The following is a 22823-nucleotide window of genomic DNA, read 5'->3' as shown; positions in this document are numbered from 1 at the left end:
AATTTGAATGCACAGAGATGCACTGTGACGAGATCCTGAGGCCCATTTTTTTTGTAAGTTATCTGAGCAACATATGTATTTCTGTATTCCCAGTCATGTGAAAATTCAATTCAAATGTATTTATATAGCCCTTTGTACATCAGCTGATATCTCAAAGTGCTGTACAGAAACCCAGCCTAAAACCCCAAACAGCAAGCAATGCAGGTGTAGAAGCATGGTGGCTAGGAAAAACTCCATAGAAAGGCCAAAACCTAGGAAGAAACCTAGAGAGGAACCAGGCTATGTGGGGTGGCCAGTCCTCTTCTGGCTGTGCCGGGTGGAGATTATAACAGAACATGACCAAGATGTTCAAATGTTTATAAATGACCAGCATGGTCCAATAATAATAAGGCAGAACAGTTGAAACTGGAGCAGCAGCACAGCCAGGTGGACTGGGGACAGCAAGGAGTCATCATGTCAGGTAGTCCTGAGGCATGGTCCTAGGGCTCAGGTCCTCCAAGAGAGAGAAAGAGAGAATTAGAGAGAGCACACTTAAAAGTACTCCAGATATACAAAACTGACCCTAGCCCCCGACACAAACTACTGCAGCATAAATACTGGAGGCTGAGACAGGAGGGATCAGGAGACACTGTGGCCCCATCCTAGGACCCCCCCAAACCAACACCAACCCAAAACCATAGATACATTGATTTCAATTGACTGAATTCCTTATATGAACAGTAACGCCGTAACATCTTGGAAATTGTTGTATGTTGCGTTTATATTTTTGTTCAGTATAGGTGAGCGCCCTGTGATAAGCATTGCCCACTTTGTCAAAGGCAGGTGAGCAAAATATTTCGCTTGTACATTTCCAGCGCAGCAGCGCTCCTCTCCAGGGTGCTGTTGGAGCGTTGAATCGTTACGTCGTTCCACCAAAGTTCCTTCAACAACAAAACATCTAACATAAAGCATGTAGCAGATATAGCTAGGATAAAACATGAGCCATTCACAATAATTGAAGCAACATGTCAAGAAAACTTTAGGCCATTACATCACTTTTTTTTGTATCATTATCGGTTACCGCATGGCAGAGACATGAAAATGAGATAATGGACTTGAAAACGGGTGTTACACTCAAATGCGATGTGGTTTTACGAACTGTGACATTTTGCCAAGGTAGAGATGAGTGGCCGACACCAAAACGCGCCAGTGGACGCATAAAGTATGCCCTAATAATGATTGCCAAATTTGTCAACACAGAAGTCTCTTTCCATTCACCACTGTTCTGAGACTGGAAATATATTGCAAGTTGATGGCTGTGCGCAGGTAGCCTTTGAAGGAGCCCCTGGAAGTGATTGTTTGATAATCAGATGAAAACTTCTTGACTGGTTGTGTTTATGCAACAATAAAAGGTAATGTATATATTTTTAATCTGTATTACTAGACCCACATAGATCATATTGCATTAATAAGGAATGCATATATAATTATATGATTAGGACCATAAAAAATGCTGATGCACACGCTTGGTCCCGTACCGGGAAGAAATACATTCTTATTTCACCCCTGGATATAGCATATGGTAGAAATAGTAATGTGGACTTTTCTGTAGGCTTGAGATAAAATGTATGACAATATAATGAGACCGACACGTTTTACATCATGCTGGTTTTTTTTAATCAAATGGCTAAACTTAAATGGCGCCCAATCAAATTAGTTTTTTTTTAACAAACAATATATCCTAAAATCATGTGGTCCTTCTGTAGCTCAGTTGGTAGAGCATGGTGCTTGTAACGCCAGGGTAGTGGGTTCGATCCCCGGGACCACCCATACGTAGAATGTATGCACACATGACTGTAAGTCGCTTTGGATAAAAGCGTCTGCTAAATGGCATATATTATTATTATATATTATCAAGACAGGACAAAATGGAATGGACAATTAGGATACCCACAACTGCTGTCCATGAGTTTCAACCTGTGGGGGTGTAGCCTACTGTGTCGGCCCGCAATAGAATTGTATGGATTCCCATCAATGTGGTACGCCCACGTTTGCAAAACAAGCTGTTGCATTTGCTTTATTAGTCCTGATTCCTGTAGCTAATCAATTTGGCTAGTTAAGCTCTGAATATCAGCAAAACAATTTTATCAAGAGTTTTCCTGCACCGGACACTTCCGATCCCCAGCAACATGGGCTCCCTCACAGTTGACACACAACTTTTTTCCACCGAAACGACACAATCCTCTGTCTCATGCCCTACAGCACATTTCCAACATCGTCGAATCTACAACCATCTGACTGGTTTGGTAATGGGCGCGTATGAGGCGAAGGCGAAAGTAGTCGACTGTAGCCGGAAGTTGACGAGGTACGTATGCACCGACAGGAAGTCGAAACACGACAATGGCAGACATTGCATTCGCCTTTGTTATTGCTGATGAAGTGGATGCTATTGAAATTCCACTTCTCCTACACAAAACGGAACATGATTAACATGTTCCAAGGAATGAATATCGATCTAGCAACCTTTCAGTTACTGGCCCAACACTGCCGCCTCTACACTCTAACCACTAGGCTACCTGCCGCCTCTACACTCTAACCACTAGGCTACCTGCTGCCCCTTGTTGTACCATCTTCATTATTATTTGTGATCGTGTAACATGGAATTATAACAGATGTGATTAAATGGAGCCCACAAAGATTCTTACTGTATGATAATTGATTGCATGTCTGCAGTGTATTTTTTTTAAACTTCTCAACCTTTATGTCGCCTTTGTCAGTAAGCATGTAAATCACTTTCATTTGATTAAATGACATGAAGGCAGTGCTTGACTTGGGCTGAAATAGGTTCCGGTACTCATTTTGGGGGCCAGTACTGTTTTATATTTAGGTGCAGGAGCTCCACAATACTTTTGAGCTAATGTTCTATAAGAGGAACAGGAGCTCAAGCAGTAGAACATTTGAGGTGCCGGTACTAAGCTCCGGTGAGCTCCTGTCCAAGTCAAGCACTGCAGGAAGGACAAAACACTCACTTTAGACTGACTACATGTACATGTACATCAGTACACAAGTTATTGGGTAAACAATATGCCAAGCAGTCAAATGCACTTGGTATTGACCCCACAACTTGTGTCTAGGGTACTTACTTATTAAGGGACTGTTTCCCAGACACAGATTAAGCCTTTAAAATTGCCAGTGTAGAAATCCCCTACAATAACCCATGTGTTGCCTGCAATATGTGTTCAGTTTTCTTCACACTTAATAGACAATCAACCAATTTGAATTTGTTTGTTAACAACAATATTACAGACAAGACTAATTGTAGGCTATAACATGGGACACAACATTACAGGAACATCTAGATAAATACATTAGCTACATTGTCGCAAGTAGGATATTTAATTTTTTATGTTAGAAATTTGGATCACATGTAGGCCTATTTATTTTATTTCACCTTTATTTAACCAGGTAGGCCAGTTGAGAACAAGTTCTAACTTACAACTGCGACCTGGCCAAGATAAAGCAAAGCAGTGCGGTTAAAAAAACAACACAGAGTTACACATGGAATAAACAGATGAACAGTCAATAACACAATAGAAAAATCTATATGCACTGTGTGCAAATGTAGTAAGATTAGGGAGGTAAGGCAATAAATAGGCCATAGTGGCAAAATAATTCCAATTTAGCATTAACACTGGAGTGATAGACGTGCAGATTATGATGTGCAAGTAAAGATACTGAGGTGCAAAAGCGCAAAAATAAATAACAATATGGGAATGAGGGAGTTGGGTGGGCTATATACAGATGGGCTGTGTACAGGTGCAGTGATCGGTAAGCTGCTCTGACAGCTGATGCTTAAAGTTAGTGAGGGAGATATACGTCTCCAGCTTCAGTGATTTTTGCAATTCGTTCCAGTTGATGGGGTTCACCTTGGGGTCATGATAGGGGCTGCACCAAATGATTGATGTCTTATAATAATTGATTATGCTTATGTTGCATTAATAGAAGGGGAAGGGCTATAAGACCCTCCCCCACTACATGGTTAGGGTTCTGGACCACAGATTAGCAATATATGCATTATAAGGTTTAATACTGTTCCACAGTTTTTTTCTAGGCTCTGCCTCTTTTAAGAAATGGTCTGAGAGATGTGTGATCTATTGCAGTCAGAACAGGGAGTCTGTGAGAAAGCGCCTCAAGGCTAAAAGAGATACATAGACACAGAACCCTGCAGGGGAGTAAATAGATAAGAGACAAGTCGGACACACCGCTGTAAGCCACACAGGAATGGAAATTACAGCTGAGCCCTTAGAAAACACTGTACTATTGTTGTCTCCTGCAGGTTTGTATAACTGTATATGCATGGACTTGGTCTCATGAGTAGAAGGTGTTGACATAGGCAGTTGCATCACTAGGAGTTGACTGCAAGCATATTAAAGCAACTTTGACCTTTTTTATTTTGCAGAACTTACTCTGAAACATGCGTGCTGTGTTTCCGTTGTCAACTTCTGTCTGCAATTGCATTAATAAAGGTTTGATTAATTTACTTAAAGAAGATATTGTCTGATCGCTAATTTCACCAATAAGCCAATGATTGAAAAGGAACAAGGAACCTACCCCAACACAGTCATTGGCAGCAAAGAACTGGAAGGAAAGGCAGCCAAAGGAAATGTTGGCTTTGGGGATGACCAGTGAAATATACCTACTGGAGCACGTGCTACGGGTGGGTGTTGCTATGGTGACCAGTGAGCTGAGATAAGGCGTGGCTTTACCTAGCGAAGACTCATAGATGACCTGGAGCCAGTGGGTTTGGCGACAATCATGTAGCGAGGGCCAGCCAACGAGAGCATACAGGTCGCAGTTGTGGGTAGTATATGGGGCTTTGGTGACAAAACGGATGGCACTGTAATAGACTACATCCAATTTGCTGAGTAGTGTTGGAGGCTATTTTGTAAATGACATCGCCGAGTCAAGGATCGGTAGGATAATCAGTTTTACGAGGGTATGTTTGGCAGCATGAGTAAAGGAGGCTTTGTTGTGAAATAGGATGCCAATTCTTGATTTAATTTTGGATTGGAGTTGCTTAATGTGAGTCTGGAAGGAGACTTTAGTGTCTATCCAGACACCTAGGTATTTGTAGTTGTCCACATATTCTAAGTCAGAACCATCCAGAGTAGTGATGCTAGTCAAGCAGGCGGTTGCGGGCAGCGATCGGCTGAGGAGCATGCATTTAGTTTTACTAGCATTTAAGAGCAGTTGGAGGCCACGGAAGAAGAGTTGTATGGCATTGAAGCTTGTTTGGAGGTTTGTTACACAGTGTCCATATGCAACGGATGTGAAACGGCTAGCTTAGTTAGTGGTGCGCGCTAAATAGCGTTTCAATCGGTGACGTCATTTGCTCTGAGACCTTGAAGTAGTACATTTACATTTACATTTAAGTCATTTAGCAGACGCTCTTATCCAGAGCGACTTACAAATTGGTGCATTCACCTTATGACATCCAGTGGAACAGCCACTTTACAATAGTGCATCTAAATCTTAAAGGGGGGGGGGGGTGAGAAGGATTACTTATCCTATCCTAGGTATTCCTTAAAGAGGTGGGGTTTCAGGTGTCTCCGGAAGGTGGTGATTGACTCCGCTGTCCTGGCGTCGTGAGGGAGTTTGTTCCACCATTGGGGGGGCCAGAGCAGCGAACAGTTTTGACTGGGCTGAGCGGGAACTGTACTTCCTCAGTGGTAGGGAGGCGAGCAGGCCAGAGGTGGATGAACGCAGTGCCCTTGTTTGGGTGTAGGGCCTGATCAGAGCCTGGAGGTACTGAGGTGAGCCTGGAGGTACTGAGGTGCCGTTCCCCTCACAGCTCCGTAGGCAAGCTCTGCAAGGGCCGTGCAAGGGCCGTGGCTTTTGTGGCGCGATGGGTAACGATGCTTCGAGGGTGACTGTTGTTGATGTGTGCAGAGGGTCCCTGGTTCGTGTCCGGGTATGGGCGAGGGGACGGTCTAAAGTTATACTGTTACACATAGAAGGGCCAGATGTATACAGAATGTAATTAGATTGTAAGGATAAATATGTATTTAAGCTAAAAAATAGTACACATGCATTGACAATAACCAATGATGGGTGGGACATCAACCATTTATGAACATGTAGTGCCTTTCACTTCCAAAAGAACAGAAGAAGGTTGTCTCCCACAATGCTTTGGTTCCGACCATAGAGAATAATAGAGGCCTCTAGTGGCCAAAAGGCCATATTGGTATGGGCATCGCCATTGAGGGTTTCCACCATTTTAATGTAATCAACTTCCAACTGTTGGAGTCATTTCCAACCGGGTCATCAGGAGGGATTAGCCAATCGTTAAGAAGAAAATAGACGACTTCAAAATGGAGATGGCCTCAATGGTGCTGCCCATGCTATCACAGATGCCATAATGGCACAGATACATTTACATTTACATTTAAGTCATTTAGCAGACGCTCTTATCCAGAGCGACTTACAACGATGAGGCCTCTTTCCATCTCTATGGTCATGACTTCAAGTTGCAGTTGGTGAGGAGCAACTGCAGGAATGTCCAATCGACTGCAGTCAAAACTTCATGACCTTTGATCACGTTGTTGTTGATCATATGGCTATTGTCCACCTAATACTTTTTTGCACTGTTGGTTAGAGCCTGTAAGTAATCATTTCACTGTAACGTCTACACCTGTTGTATTCGGCACACGTGACAAATAAACTTTGATTTGTTGCAAAGGTCACGCAGTCAAAATGTAGTCACAAGTCGGACAATTTGGATATCCATAATACAACACACTTTGAAAGGCTGTGATCAACGTTGGTCAACGTCTTGACAATAAAGTGATCCACTTGAACGCGCCCAATGGTTTTGGTAGCAGACAAACCGGTTGCTATGGCATATGTGACGTGACGTCGTCTATAATAATTTGGCTGCTCTAAATTCACTCTTCTAGGAGTGTCTGAAAGTGGGCGTTGCACAAGTGGGAGGGGTGGGCCTTTCTTCTTTTCTTCTCTATTGCTCCTCTATTGTTCCTCAAGCAAGGGGAGAAGCTGATGACATCACTGATTCCATCATACCAACTCCTTGAATGCCCTACACCTTGACATATGCAGTCTGAAAAACACTTGCTAAAATGCTAGTTGTCAATAATCGACTCATCGTGCAGCCTAATGAGCCACGCAAAACGGTCGAATTAGCTGAATCGCTTTCCATTCATCTTATTTGTCACATGTGCCGAATACAACTGGTATAACATCAGCGCTCTGATTGGTTAGGCCACTTTACTGTGAAATGCTTGCTTACGAGCACTTCCCAATGAAGCAGAGTAAAAAAATATATATTTTTAAAAAATATAAGAGGAATTTAATAAAATACACAAGAATGGAGCTATATACAGAAAGTACTAGTACCAGATCAATGTGAAGCTACATACAGGGAGTACCAGTACCAGAACAACGTGGAGCTACATACAAGTATACCAGTACCAGATCAATGTGGAGCTATATACAGGGAGTACCAGTACCAGATCAATGTGCAGTGGTATGAGATATTTGAGATAGATATGTATATGAAGGCAGGGTAAAGTTTAAAGGCATCAGGATAAATAATAAGAGTAGAATAAAGAACAGAGTAGCAGCAGCAAACAATGACTGTAAAAGTGTGTGTGTGTTTGTATGTGTGTGTGTATGTGTTTATGTTGTGTCGGTATGCATGTGTGTGTGTTGTGTGTGTGTGTGTGTATGTATGTAGTGAATGTGTGTGGGTTTTGTGTGGGCGTGTCAATGTAGTGTGTGTGAGTGTGTATATGGTGTGTACACAACATCACCAAAAGTATGTGGACAGCTGCTATTCAAACATCTCATTCCAAAATCATGGGCATTAATATGGAGTTGGTACCCCCTTTGCTGCTATAACAGACTGCACTCTTCTGGGAAGGCTTTTGGAACATTGCTGTGGAGACTTGCTTCCACTCAGCCACAAGAGCATTGGTGAGGTCGAACACTGATGTTGGGCGATTAGGCCTGGCTCGCAGTCGGTGTTCCAATTCATCCCAAAGGTGTTCGATGGGGTTGAGGTCAGGGCTCTCTGCAGGCCAGTCAAGTTCTTCCACACCGATCTCGACAAACCACAATAAGAGCACTTACAGTTAACAGTGGCAGCGCTATCAGGGCAGAAATTTTACAAACTGACCTCTTGGAAAGGTGGTATCCTATGACGGTGCCACGTTGAAAGTCACTGAGCTCTTCACAATGGATATTCTGCCAAAGTTTGTCTATGGAAATTGTATGGGTATATGCTCGATTTTATGCACCTGTCAGCAACAGGTGTGGCTGAAATAGCCAAATCCACGAATTTGAAGTAGTGTCCACATACATTTGTATATATAGTGTATATATACAATTATATTTGTGTTTGAATTCATTTACTTCTGCCAGATGCCTTTTATGATTTTTTTTCTTCGCTGAAGACCATTCAAAAAGCCTACAATAGAATAAAACCTACAAGGCTTCTTCCTGGAAAATGATGTGTCACTTGCATAGCGTATATGATATGTTCAAGACAACTCGGAAGTTGTGCCGTTTTCAAGACAACTTGGAACTCAGAAACACAGATATTTTTGACATGGAAACTCGTAGAAAGATACATTCCAATTTGGAAACTGGAGCTTATCAAAATCAACCTATAGGACGTTCTATGAAAAAAAAACGTACACCATTTTTAATTCAGAGGATCCGAGTTCTCTTGAAACCCCATCAGAACTTGAAAATCTCAGATGTTTGACTTCAGGGCTTTCAAGTCAATTGGGAACTCGGTGAAAAAACGAGCTCCGATGTGGCACTGATGATGCAATCCTCTTATAGTGAATCTCATCCTGCAACATCTGGAGAACCCCAAGGCCTATGCTCAACTGCTATTTGTGGATTTAGTTCAGTAAGCTCAGACAGATGTTAGTAAACCCCTACACCATCAGTTAGTATCATAGAAACCTTCTGCAGGATTGTTGAAAGTAATAATGGTGACCTCCTGAAAGACAATCAGAATCACAAATCCTATGATAACCTGAGTAGACTTAGATTCGGATTTAGAATCAGATCGCTCAATTATTATGAATTAAATATGTGACAAAGGAGAAGGAATTGCATTTTTGTGGACCACCACATCAAACCGATGGTTGAGAATCTCCCACCTCATGACCAAGACACCAGTCACATGATCTCATTGAGAGAGGGCCTAGGTAGGATACAGGAAGGCACCCTGCTGGCCACTTTTGATGTAGAGAGTTTGTACACTAATATCCTACATATGGAAGGCTTGTGGGAGCTGCAACACCTCTCCAGCAGAGAGACCCTACCATTGCTCCATCCAATGAATGCATCCTGCAACTGACTGAACTGATATTATCCAACAACTACTTTGTCTTTCAGTCAGACTTTTTCCTCAAAATTTGGGGCGTGGCCATGGGGTCTCCCTTTGCTCCTAACTATATGAATCTGTATGTGGGACAATTTGAGGAAGCACTCATTTACAAAACAGACACACCCCTCCTGTCTAAAATCCTCCTATGGAAGAGAAAGATGTCTTTGTGTTCTGGGAAGGAAGTTATTTAATACATTTTTATTTGGATCCCGATGAAGTAGCATCTACTCTTCCAGGGGTCCACACAGAACATGAAACATGACATAATACAGAACATTAATAGACTAGAACATGGGTCCGTAATGGGTCTGCGGTCAAACGACCACCCCACATCTCTGTCAAACGCTCCCTAAAACACTTCAACGAGCAGGCCTTTCTAATTGACCTGGCCCGGGTATCCTGGAAGGATATTGACCTCATTCCGTCAGTAGAGGATGCCTGGTTATTCTTTAAAAGTATCTTAAATAAGCATGCCCCATCTTAAATAAGCATGCCCCATTCAAAAAATGCAGGACCAGGAATACATATAACCCTTGGTTCACTCCAGACCTGACTGCCCTTGACCAGCACAAAAACTGTGGCATACTGCATTAGCATGGAATAGTCCCTGCGATATGCAACTTTTCAGGGAAGTTAGGAACCAATACACACAGGCAGTTAGGAAAGCAAAGGCTAGCATTTACAAACATAAATGTGCATCTGGTAGCACAAACTCCAAAAAGTTCTGGGATACTGTAAAGTTCATGGAGAATAAGAGCACCTCCTCCCAGCTGCCTACTGCACTGAGGCTAGGAAACACTGTCACCACTGATAAATCCTGATAAATAATTGAGAATTTCAATAAGCATTTTTCTATGGTTGGCCATGCTTTCTACCTGGCTATCCCTACCCCGGTCAACAGCCCTCACCCCCCACAGCAACTTGCCCAAGCATCCCCCATTTCTCCTTCACCCAAATCCAGATAGCTGATGTTCTGAAAGAGCTGCAAAGTCTGGACTCCTACAAATCAGCCAGGCTAGACAATCTGGACCCTCTCTTTCTAAAATTATCCTCCAAAATTGTTGCAACCTCTATTACTAGCCTGTTCAACCTCTCTTTTGTATCAGCTGAGATCCCCAAAGATTGGAAAGCTGCCACTGTCATCCCCCACTTCAAAGGGGGAGACATTCTAGACCCAAACTGCTACAGACCTGCGCCGGTACTTCCGGGGCCTACAGAGATGGCCTTCTCACTTCGCGTTCCTAGGAAACTATGCAGTATTTTGTTTTGTTACGTGTTATTTCTTACATTGGTACCCCAGGTAATCTTAGGTTTCATTACATACAGTCGGGAGGGACTACTGAATATAAGAGCACCGTCAACTCACCATCATTACAACCAGGAATACGACTTTCCCGAAGCGGATCCTGTGTTTTGCCCAACCAGCCAGGACAATGGATCGGATCCCAACCGGTGAACCAAAACAACTGGCAACTGGGTACTGGACTTCCTGACGGGCCAACCCAGGTGGTGAGGGTATGTAACAACATTTCGACCCCGCTGATCCTCAACACTGGGGCTCCACAAGGGTGCGTTCTGAGCCATCTCCTGTACTCCCTGTTCACCCACGACTGCGTGGCCATGCACGCCTCCAACTCGATCATCAAGTTTGCAGACGACACAACAGTGGTAGGCTTGATTACCAACAATGACGAGACGGCCAACAGCGAGGAGGTGAGGGCCATCGGAGTGCGGTGTCAGGAAAATAACCTCACACTCAACGTCAACAAAATAAAGGAGATGATCGTGGACTTCAGGAAACAGCAGAGGGAGCACCCCCCTATCCACATCGACAGGACAGTAGTGGAGAGGGTAACACGTTTTAAGTTCCTCGGGGTACACATCACGGACAAACTGAATTGGTCCACCCACACAGACAGCGTGGTGAAGAAGGCGCAGAAGCGCCTCTTCAACCTCAGAAGGCTGAAGAAATTTGGCTTGTCACCAAAAGCTCTCACAAACTTTTACAGATGCACAATTGAGAGCATCCTGTCGGGCTGTATCACCGCCTGGTACGGCAACTGCTCCGCCCACAACTGTAAAGCTCTCCAGAGGGTAGTGAGGTCTGCACAACGCATCACCGGGGGCAAACTACCTGCCCTCCTACACCACCCGATGTCACAGGAAGGCCATAAAGATCATCAAGGACAACAACCACCTGAGCCACTGCCTGTTCACCCCGCTATCATCCAGAAGGCGAGGTCAGTACAGGTGCATCAAAGCAGGGACCGAGAGACTGAAAAACAGCTTCTATCTCAAGTCCATCAGATTGTTAAACAGCCACCACTAACGTTGAGTGGCTGCTGCCAACATACTGACTCAACTCCAGCCACTTTAATAATGGAAAAATTGATGTAAAAATTTATCACTATGTCACATCCTGACCTTAGTTCCTTTTTTATGTCTCTGTTTTAGTTTGGTCAGGGCGTGAGTTGGGGGGCATTCTATGTTTTGGAGTCTAGGTTTTGTATTTCTATGTGTTTGGCCTGGTATGGTTCCCAATCAGAGGCAGCTGGCAATCGTTGTCTCTGATTGAGAACCATACTTAGGCAGCCTGTTTTCCCACTATGGACACCTGGACTTGGGAGGGGATTTTGGACGGTAAGGGACTCTGGGCACAGGCTGGGGAATATCGCCGCCCCCGGGAAGAGCTGGAGGCAGCTAGAGCCGAGCGGCGGCGATATAAGGAGTTAGCACGGCAGCTCAACAGGGACGAGAGGAAGGTTGAAAGTCACACGTCCTCCGAAACACAACCCAACCAAGCCGCACTGCTTCTTAACACAGCGCCATCCAACCCGGAAGCCAGCCGCACCAATGTGTTGGAGGAAACACCGTGCAACTGGCAAGTTTCAATGCCATACAACTCTCCTTCCGTGGCCTCCAACTGCTCATAAATGCAAGTAAATCTTAATGCATGCTCTTCAACCGATTTGCTGCCCGCACCTGCCCACCCATCCAGCGTCACTTCTCTGAACGGTTCTGACTTAGAATAGGTGTACAACTACAAATACCTAGGTGTCTTGTTATACTGTAAACTCTCCTTCCAGACTCATATTAAGCATCTCCAATCCAAATGTAAATCTAGAATCGGCTTCCTATTTCGCATCAAAGCATCCTTCACTCATGCTGGCAAACATACCCTCGTAAAACTGAATATCCTACCGATCCTCAACTTTGGTGGTGTCATTTACAAAATAGCCTCCAACACTCTACTCAACAAAATGGATGCAGTCTGTCACAGTGCCATCCATTTTGTCACCAATTCCTCATACACTACCCACCACTGTGACCCGTATGCTCTCGTTGGCTGGCCCTCGCTTCAAACCCACTGGCTCCAGGTCATCTACAAGTCTCTGCTAGGTAAAGCCCAGCCTAAACTCAGCTCACCGGTCACCATAGCAGTACCCACCCGTAGCACTCGCTGCAGCAGGTATATCTCACTGGTCACCCCCAAAGCCAATCATTCATTTGGCCGCCATTTGGCCGACAAGACAGTCCGGGGTTGGTGGTAATGAATCCAATTCAGTGACACCTAGAAGGCGACGTAGACCTCCGGAGCTGGTGAACGGAATGAGCAGCAGTACCGGAGGATCCGTGACTGATAAGAGGTAGAGCATTTTATTTTAATTAAAAATGTGGTTACATGGATTCAATATAAATATTAGGTATGACTGTGCTCAATAGGTAAAAAAAAAAAAAAAATATGAATGTTTCCAGCATTTGATTACACATGAGAGCTTCTGTGGGTAGTCATGGCAATGGGGCCTTCATTGTGACATCACAAGATTCTGATTCTGGGAGGTTAGCTGTTGCACAGACAAACAGAACAGTGCAAAGAGACTGATTCAACTAACCACTGACAGATTATTCATGTCCTATTTCATTAGCAAGAGAACACGCTGCTAACTTGAGAGGTAGGTTGTGATATAACTTACTGTATAACTATGTTTCTGAAGAATAACTACTTTTCAAATGACTTGTGTACTAACATGACATTTTAAGTAGGCCTGACATGCAATCATGGTGACAAGTGAAACTATTGACGAGAGAGTTTGCTTGAATCCATTTTTTTGTGAGAAAAATGTTCACCCTGACAACTGAGATGGCATGTTACAGTTGTTGTAGTCAGCCAGGCTAATGGCAAATACATTCTATTGATGAAAGAAAACCCCATCTCTGTGTTAATCCCCAACATATATTACAAACAATTATCTCAATAAATATGTACCAAATATGTACCTCTTTTAAATTGAGTTTGTCATGCAGGTGAAAGAGGACCCAAAAGCGACTTAACAGAAACAGAGTTTATTCAAGTCCAAACAGAAAACGACAAATCCTGAATCCTTAACAGGAAATGTCCAAACAGGGAATAACAGAAATCCTCTAGTCTGTAGAGGGGAATAACAGGAGAAGCGGCCACAGACTGCAGGTCGCTTCGGGTAGGCGCAGGCCGTAGCTGACAGAGACACCTGCTCACACGCAGCATCTGATGAAGGCAAAAACACGACAGGACAGGGCGATACACAATCACAGCACGGTGAATTCTAAACAAGGAACCGACAGGACAGGAACGGAACACAAAGGAAGAAATAGGGACTCTAATCAGGGGAAAGGATCGGGAACAGGTGTGGGAAGACTAAATGATGATTAGGGGAATAGGAACAGCTGGGAGCAGGAACGGAACGATAGAGAGAAGAGAGAGCGAGAGAGTGAGAGAGGGAGGGGGAGAGAGAGGGATAGAAAGAGGGAAAGAACCTAATAAGACCAGCAGAGGGAAACGAATAGAATGGGGAGCACAGGGACAAGACATGATAATAAATGACAAACATGACAGTACCCCCCACTCACCGAGCGCCTCCTGGCGCACTCGAGGAGGAATCCTGGCGGCAACGGAGGAAATCATCGATGAGTGAACGGTCCAGCACGTCCCGAGACGGAACCCAACTCCTCTCCTCAGGACCGTAACCCTCCCAATCCACTAAGTATTGGTGACCCCGTCCCCGAGAACGCATGTCCATGATCTTATGTACCTTGTAAATAGGTGCGCTCTCGACAAGGACGGGAGGGGGAGGGAAGACGAACGGGGGTGCGAAGAAAGGGCTTAACACAGGAGACATGGAAGACAGGATGGACGCGACGAAGATGTCGCGGAAGAAGCAGTCGCACAGCGACAGGATTGACGACCTGGGAGACACGGAACGGACCAATGAACCGCGGAGTCAACTTACGAGAAGCTGTCGTAAGAGGAAGGTTGCGAGTGGAAAGCCACACTCTCTGGCCGCAACAATACCTTGGACTCTTAATCCTGCGTTTATTGGCGGCTCTCACCGTCTGTGCCCTGTAACGGCAAAGTGCAGACCTCACCCTCCTCCAGGTGCGCTCACAACGTTGGACAAACGCTTGAGCGGAGGGAACGCTGGACTCGGCAAGCTGGGATGAGAACAGAGGAGGCTGGTAACCCAGACTACTCTGAAACGGAGATAACCCGGTAGCAGACGAAGGAAGCGAATTGTGAGCGTATTCTGCCCAGGGGAGCTGTTCTGCCCAAGACGCAGGGTTTCTGAAAGAAAGGCTGCGTAGTATGCGACCAATCGTCTGATTGGCCCTCTCTGCTTGACCGTTAGACTGGGGATGAAACCCGGAAGAGAGACTGACGGACGCACCAATCAAACGACAGAACTCCCTCCAAAACTGTGACGTGAATTGCGGGCCTCTGTCTGAAACGGCGTCTAACGGGAGGCCATGAATTCTGAATACATTCTCAATAATGATTTGTGCCGTCTCCTTAGCGGAAGGAAGTTTAGCGAGGGGAATGAAATGTGCCGCCTTAGAGAACCTATCGACAACCGTAAGAATCACAGTCTTCCCCGCAGACAAAGGCAGACCGGTAATGAAGTCTAAGGCGATGTGAGACCATGGTCGAGAAGGAATGGGGAGCGGTCTGAGACGACCGGCAAGAGGAGAGTTACCCGACTTAGTCTGCGCGCAGTCCGAACAAGCAGCCACGAAACGGCGCGTGTCACGCTCCTGAGTCGGCCACCAAAAGCGCTGGCGAATAGACGCAAGAGTGCCTCGAACACCGGGATGACCAGCTAACTTGGCAGAGTGAGCCCACTGAAGAACAGCCAGACGAGTGGAAACAGGAACGAAAAGGAGGTTACTAGGACAAGCGCGCGGCGACGCAGTGTGCGTGAGTGCTTGCTTAACCTGTCTTTCAATTCCCCAGACTGTTAACCCGACAACACGCCCATAAGGAAGAATCCCTCGGGATCAGTAGAAGCCACAGAAGAACTAAACAGACGGGATAAGGCATCAGGCTTGGTGTTCTTGCTACCCGGACGGTAAGAAATCACAAACTCGAAACGAGCGAAAAACAACGCCCAACGAGCTTGACGGGCATTAAGTCGTTTGGCAGAACGGATGTACTCAAGGTTCTTATGGTCTGTCCAAACGACAAAAGGAACGGTCGCCCCCTCCAACCACTGTCGCCATTCGCCTAGGGCTAAGCGGATGGCGAGCAGTTCACGGTTACCCACATCATAGTTGCGCTCAGATGGCGACAGGCGATGAGAAAAATAAGCGCAAGGATGAACCTTATCGTCAGACTGGAAGCGCTGGGATAGAATGGCTCCCACGCCTACCTCTGAAGCGTCAACCTCGACAATGAATTGTCTAGTGACGTCAGGAGTAACGAGGATAGGAGCGGACGTAAAACGTTCTTTTAGAAGATCAAAAGCTCCCTGGGCGGAACCGGACCACTTAAAACACGTCTTGACAGAAGTAAGAGCTGTGAGAGGGGCAGCAACTTGACCGAAATTACGAATGAAACGCCGATAGAAATTAGCGAAACCTAAAAAGCGCTGCAACTCGACACGTGACCTTGGAACGGGCCAATCACTGACAGCTTGGACCTTAGCGGAATCCATCTGAATGCCTTCAGCGGAAATAACGGAACCGAGAAAAGTAACGGAGGAGACATGAAAAGAGCACTTCTCAGCCTTTACGTAGAGACAATTCTCTAAAAGGCGCTGTAGAACACGTCGAACGTGCTGAACATGAATCTCGAGTGACGGAGAAAAAATCAGGATATCGTCAAGATAGACAAAAACAAAGATGTTCAGCATGTCTCTCAGAACATCATTAACTAATGCCTGAAAAACAGCTGGCGCATTGGCGAGACCGAACGGCAGAACCCGGTACTCAAAATGCCCTAACGGAGTGTTAAACGCCGTTTTCCACTCGTCCCCCTCTCTGATGCGCACGAGATGGTAAGCGTTACGAAGGTCCAACTTAGTAAAGCACCTGGCTCCCTGCAGAATCTCGAAGGCTGATGACATAAGGGGAAGCGGATAACGATTCTTAACCGTTATGTCATTCAGCCCTCGATAATCCACGCAGGGGCGCAGAGTACCGTCCTTCTTCTTAACAAAAAGAACCCCGCCCCGGCCGGAGAGGAAGAAGGCACTATGGTACCGGCGTCAAGAGACACAGACAAATAATCCTCGAGAGCCTTACGTTCGGGAGCCGACAGAGAGTATAGTCTACCTCGAGGAGGAGTGGTCCCCGGAAGGAGATCAATACTACAATCATACGACCGGTGAGGAGGAAGGGAGTTGGCTCGGGACCGACTGAAGACCGTGCGCAGATCATGATATTCCTCCGGCACTCCTGTCAAATCGCCAGGTTCCTCCTGAGAAGTAGGGACAGAAGAAACGGGAGGGATGGCAGACATTAAACACTTCACATGACAAGAAACGTTCCAGGATAGGATAGAATTACTAGACCAATTAATAGAAGGATTATGACATACTAGCCAGGGATGACCCAAAACAACAGGTGTAAACGGTGAACGGAAAATCAAAAAAGAAATAGTCTCACTGTGGTTACCAGATACTGTGAGGGTTAAAGGTAGTGTCTCAAATCTGATACTGGGAAGATGACTACCATCTAAGGCGAACATGGGCGTAGGCTTCTCTAACTCTCTGAAAGGAATGTCATGTTTCCGAACCCATGCTTCGTCCATGAAACAACCCTCAGCCCCAGAGTCTATCAAGGCACTACATGTAGCACCCGAACCGGTCCAGCGTAGATGGACCGACAAAGTAGTACAGGATTTTGATGGAGAGACTAGAGTAGTTGCGCTCACCTGTAGCCCTCCGCTTACAGATGAGCTCTGGCTTTTACTGGACATGAATTAACAAAATGTCCAGCAACTCCGCAATAGAGGCACAGGCGGTTGGTGATCCTCCGTTCCCTCTCCTTAGTCGAGATGCGAATCCCTCCCAGCTGCATGGGCTCAGTCTCAAAGCCAGAGGAGGGAGATGGTTGCGATGCGGAGCAGGGAAACACCGTTGATGCGAGCTCTCTTCCACGAGCCCGGTGACGAAGATCTACCCGTCGTTCTATGCGGATGGCGAGAGCAATCAAAGAGTCCACATCTGAAGGAACCTCCCGGGAGAGAATCTCATCCTTAACCACTGCGTGGAGTCCCTCCAGAAAACGAGCGAGCAGCGCCGGCTCGTTCCACTCACTAGAGGCAGCAAGAGTGCGAAACTCAATAGAATAATCCGTTATGGACCGTTCACCTTGGCATAAGGAAGCCAGGGCCCTAGAAGCCTCCCCACCAAAAACTGAACGGTCAAAAACCCGAATCATCTCCTCTTTAAAGTTCTGGAACTTGTTAGAGCAATCAGCCCTTGCCTCCCAGATAGCTGTGCCCCATTCTCGAGCCCGGCCAGTAAGGAGTGAAATGACGTAAGCAACCCGAGCTCTCTCTCTAGAGTATGTGTTGGGTTGGAGAGAGAACACAATCTCACACTGCGTGAGAAAGGAGCGGCACTCAGTGGGCTGCCCGGAGTAGCAAGGTGGGTTATTAACCCTAGGTTCTGGAGGCTCGGCAGGCCAGGAAGTAACAGGTGGCACGAGACGTAGACTCTGGAACTGTCCAGAGAGGTCGGAAACCTGAGCGGCCAGGTTCTCCACGGCATGGCGAGTAGCAGACAATTCCTGCTCGTGTCTGCCGAGCATGGCTCCTTGGATCTCGACGGCAGTGTAACGAGCGTCTGAAGTCGCTGGGTCCATTCCTTGGTCGGTTCCTTCTGTCATGCAGGTGAAAGAGGACCCAAAAGCGACTTAACAGAAACAGAGTTTATTCAAGTCCAAACAGAAAACGACAAATCCTGAATCCTTAACAGGAAATGTCCAAACAGGGAATAACAGAAATCCTCTAGTCTGTAGAGGGGAATAACAGGAGAAGCGGCCACAGACTGCAGGTCGCTTCGGGTAGGCGCAGGCCGTAGCTGACAGAGACACCTGCTCACACGCAGCATCTGATGAAGGCAAAAACACGACAGGACAGGGCGATACACAATCACAGCACGGTGAATTCTAAACAAGGAACCGACAGGACAGGAACGGAACACAAAGGAAGAAATAGGGACTCTAATCAGGGGAAAGGATCGGGAACAGGTGTGGGAAGACTAAATGATGATTAGGGGAATAGGAACAGCTGGGAGCAGGAACGGAATGATAGAGAGAAGAGAGAGCGAGAGAGTGAGAGAGGGAGGGGGAGAGAGAGGGATAGAAAGAGGGAAAGAACCTAATAAGACCAGCAGAGGGAAACAAATAGAATGGGGAGCACAGGGACAAGACATGATAATAAATGACAAACATGACAGAGTTGCTCTCAGAGGCACTCAAAGAGCAGACTGGTGTGATTCAAATAGGTGAAACTGTACAACAAGTTAGGTACATGATGGATATACATTTACATTTACATTTAAGTCATTTAGCAGACGCTCTTATCCAGAGCGACTTACAAATTGGTGCATTCACCTTATGACATCCAGTGGAACAACCACTTTACAATAGTGCATCTAAGTATTTTAAGGGGGGTGAGAAGGATTACTTCATCCTATCCTAGGTATTCCTTAAAGAGGTGGGGTTTCAGGTGTCTCCGGAAGGTGGTGATTGACTCCGCTGTCCTGGCGTCGTGAGGGAGTTTGTTCCACCATTGGGGAGCCAGAGCAGCGAACAGTTTTGACTGAGCTGAGCGGGAACTGTACTTCCTCAGTGGTAGGGAGGCGAGCAGGCCAGAGGTGGATGAACGCAGTGCCCTTATTTGGGTGTAGGGCCTGATCAGAGCCTGGAGGTACTGAGGTGCCGTTCCCCTCACAGCTCCGTAGGCAAGCACCATGGTCTTGTAGCGGATGCGAGCTTCAACTGGAAGCCAGTGGAGAGAGCGGAGGAGCGGGGTGACGTGAGAGAACTTGGGAAGGTTGAACACTAGATGGGCTGCGGCGTTCTGGATGAGTTGTAGGGGTTTAATGGCACAGGCAGGGAGCCCAGCCAACAGCGAGTTGCAGTAATCCAGACGGGAGATGACAAGTGCCTGGATTAGGACCTGCGCCGCTTCCTGTGTGAGGCAGGGTCGTACTCTGCGGATGTTGTAGAGCATGAACCTACAGGAACGGGCCACCGCCTTGATGTTAGTTGAGAACGACAGTTTGTTGTCCAGGATCACGCCAAGGTTCTTAGCGCTCTGGGAGGAGGACACAATGGAGTTGTCAACCGTGATGGCGAGATCATGGAACGGGCAGTCCTTCCCCGGGAGGAAGAGCAGCTCCGTCTTGCCGAAGTTCAGCTTGAGGTGGTGATCCGTCATCCACACTGATATGTCTGCCAGACATGCAGAGATGCGATTCGCCACCTGGTCATCAGAAGGGGGAAAGGAGAAGATTAATTGTGTGTCGTCTGCATAGCAATGATAGGAGAGACCATGTGAGGTTATGACAGAGCCAAGTGACTTGGTGTATAGCGAGAATAGGAGAGGGCCTAGAACAGAGCCCTGGGGGACACCAGTGGTGAGAGCGCGTGGTGAGGAGACAGATTCTCGCCACGCCACCTGGTAGGAGCGACCTGTCAGGTAGGACGCAATCCAAGCGTGGGCCGCGCCGGAGATGCCCAACTCGGAGAGGGTGGAGAGGAGGATCTGATGGTTCACAGTATCGAAGGCAGCCGATAGGTCTAGAAGGATGAGAGCAGAGGAGAGAGAGTTAGCTTTAGCGGTGCGGAGCGCCTCCGTGATACAGAGAAGAGCAGTCTCAGTTGAATGACTAGTCTTGAAACCTGACTGATTTGGATCAAGAAGGTCATTCTGAGAGAGATAGCGGGAGAGCTGACCAAGGACGGCACGTTCAAGAGTTTTGGAGAGAAAAGAAAGAAGGGATACTGGTCTGTAGTTGTTGACATCGGAGGGATCGAGTGTAGGTTTTTTCAGAAGGGGTGCAACTCTCGCTCTCTTGAAGACGGAAGGGACGTAGCCAGCGGTCAGGGATAAGTTGATGAGCGAGGTGAGGTAAGGGAGAAGGTCTCCGGAAATGGTCTGGAGAAGAGAGGAGGGGATAGGGTCGAGCGGGCAGGTTGTTGGGCGGCCGGCCGTCACAAGACGCGAGATTTCATCTGGAGAGAGAGGGGAGAAAGAGGTCAGAGCACAGGGTAGGGCAGTATGAGCAGAACCAGCGGTGTTGTTTGACTTAGCAAACGAGGATCGGATGTCGTTGATCTTCTTTTCAAAATGGTTGACGAAGTCATCTGCAGAGAGGGAGGAGGGGGGAGGGGGAGGAGGATTCAGGAGGGAGGAGAATGTGGCAAAGAGCTTCCTAGGGTTAGAGGCAGATGCTTGGAATTTAGAGTGGTAGAAAGTGGCTTTAGCAGCAGAGACAGAGGAGGAAAATGTAGAGAGGAGGGAGTGAAAGGATGCCAGGTCCGCAGGGAGGCGAGTTTTCCTCCATTTCCGCTCGGCCTTCCGGAGCCCTGTTCTGTGAGCTCGCATTGAGTCGTCAAGCCACGGAGCGGGAGGGGAGGACCGAGCCGGCCTGGAAGATAGGGGACATAGAGAGTCAAAGGATGCAGAAAGGGAGGAGAGGAGGGTTGAGGAGGCAGAATCAGGAGATAGGTTGGAGAAGGTTTGAGCAGAGGGAAGAGATGATAGGATGGAAGAGGAGAGAGTAGCGGGGGAGAGAGAGCGAAGGTTGGGACGGCGCGATACCATCCGAGTAGGGGCAGTGTGGGAAGTGTTGGATGAGAGCGAGAGGGAAAAGGATACAAGGTAGTGGTCGGAGACTTGGAGGGGAGTTGCAATGAGGTTAGTGGAAGAACAGCATCTAGTAAAGATGAGGTCGAGCGTATTGCCTGCCTTGTGAGTAGGGGGGAGGTGAGAGGGTGAGGTCAAAAGAGGAGAGGAGTGGAAAGAAGGAGGCAGAGAGGAATGAGTCAAAGGTAGACGTGGGGAGGTTAAAGTCGCCCAGAACTGTGAGAGGTGAGCCGTCCTCAGGAAAGGAGCTTATCAAGGCATCAAGCTCATTGATGAACTCTCCGAGGGGACCTGGAGGGCGATAAATGATAAGGATGTTAAGCTTGAAAGGGCTGGTAACTGTGACAGCATGAAATTCAAAGGAGGCGATAGACAGATGGGTAAGGGGAGAAAGAGAGAATGACCACATGGGAGAGATAAGGATCCCTATGCCACCACCCCGCTGACCAGAAGCTCTCGGGGTGTGCGAGAACACGTGGGCGGACGAAGAGAGAGCAGTAGGAGTAGCAGTGTTATCTGTGGTGATCCATGTTTCTGTCAGTGCCAAGAAGTCGAGGGACTGGAGGGAGGCATAGGCTGAGATGAACTCTACCTTGTTGGCTGCAGATCGGCAGTTCCAGAGGCTACCGGAGACCTGGAACTCCACGTGGGTCGTGCGCGCTGGGACCACCAGATTAGGGTGGCAGCGGCCACGCGGTATAGAGTCACTTTCTTCCCCCAAAGCCTTTTTGAATGATATTATATAAGTCATTAGTGTGGTTTGTGAGAACCAGGACCAATATGGAGTGGTGTTACATGAGGGGGTTGAATAAGGCTCAATAGTAAGGTACAGAGAGAGCCTGAAGTTTGATTGTTAAAGTCTATGTTGTGCTTTGTCATCTCCAATGGCAACGCCTTGCATCACAATGAAGATGTCATAAAGGATATTGTGCACATAATGATAGGAACAGCCAAAATCGATTCATTTGAACTTGGTCGCTTTTCTAATAGCCAACAATTTACTCGTAATTCAGATAGGCCTATTGCGTAATCATCTCTGGATTGGGATCGTCACTTGCTTAATTGTAAGTAAAGGGGAAGAAATGTGAGCATATCGTAAAGAGATGTATTATTCTTTGGTTAGCAACACACCACTTACTACAACGTTATGTATTTTCCAGACTTATTGTTAGCTAGGAGGAAGACATGGAGGGTTCAACGCTGACACAGAGGAGGGCTGAATGTCAGTTGAAGGAAAGGGAGATCCAGACAGACTACATGATGGAGCTGGGAGCCAGGTTGGCTCTGGTG

The 22823-nt window shown here is 46.8% G+C and overlaps 1 long non-coding RNA gene across 1 annotated transcript; it reads left to right on the top strand.

Annotated features, from left to right (window-relative positions):
* Positions 1–1132: 1132 nt before the first annotated feature.
* Positions 1133–22809, top strand: LOC124010508. Its single transcript, XR_006834453.1, has 3 exons — positions 1133–1391; positions 2242–2344; positions 22694–22809. It is a non-coding gene; the product is annotated as an uncharacterized LOC124010508 (long non-coding RNA).
* The last annotated feature ends 14 nt before the right edge of the window (positions 22810–22823 follow it).

The sequence above is a fragment of the Oncorhynchus gorbuscha genome, linkage group LG23 (genome assembly GCF_021184085.1).
Source record: "Oncorhynchus gorbuscha isolate QuinsamMale2020 ecotype Even-year linkage group LG23, OgorEven_v1.0, whole genome shotgun sequence".
Taxonomy (NCBI): Eukaryota; Metazoa; Chordata; class Actinopteri; order Salmoniformes; family Salmonidae; genus Oncorhynchus; species Oncorhynchus gorbuscha.
Note: the sequence above shows the minus strand (reverse complement) of the source record. Positions and strands in the feature narration are given on the sequence as shown.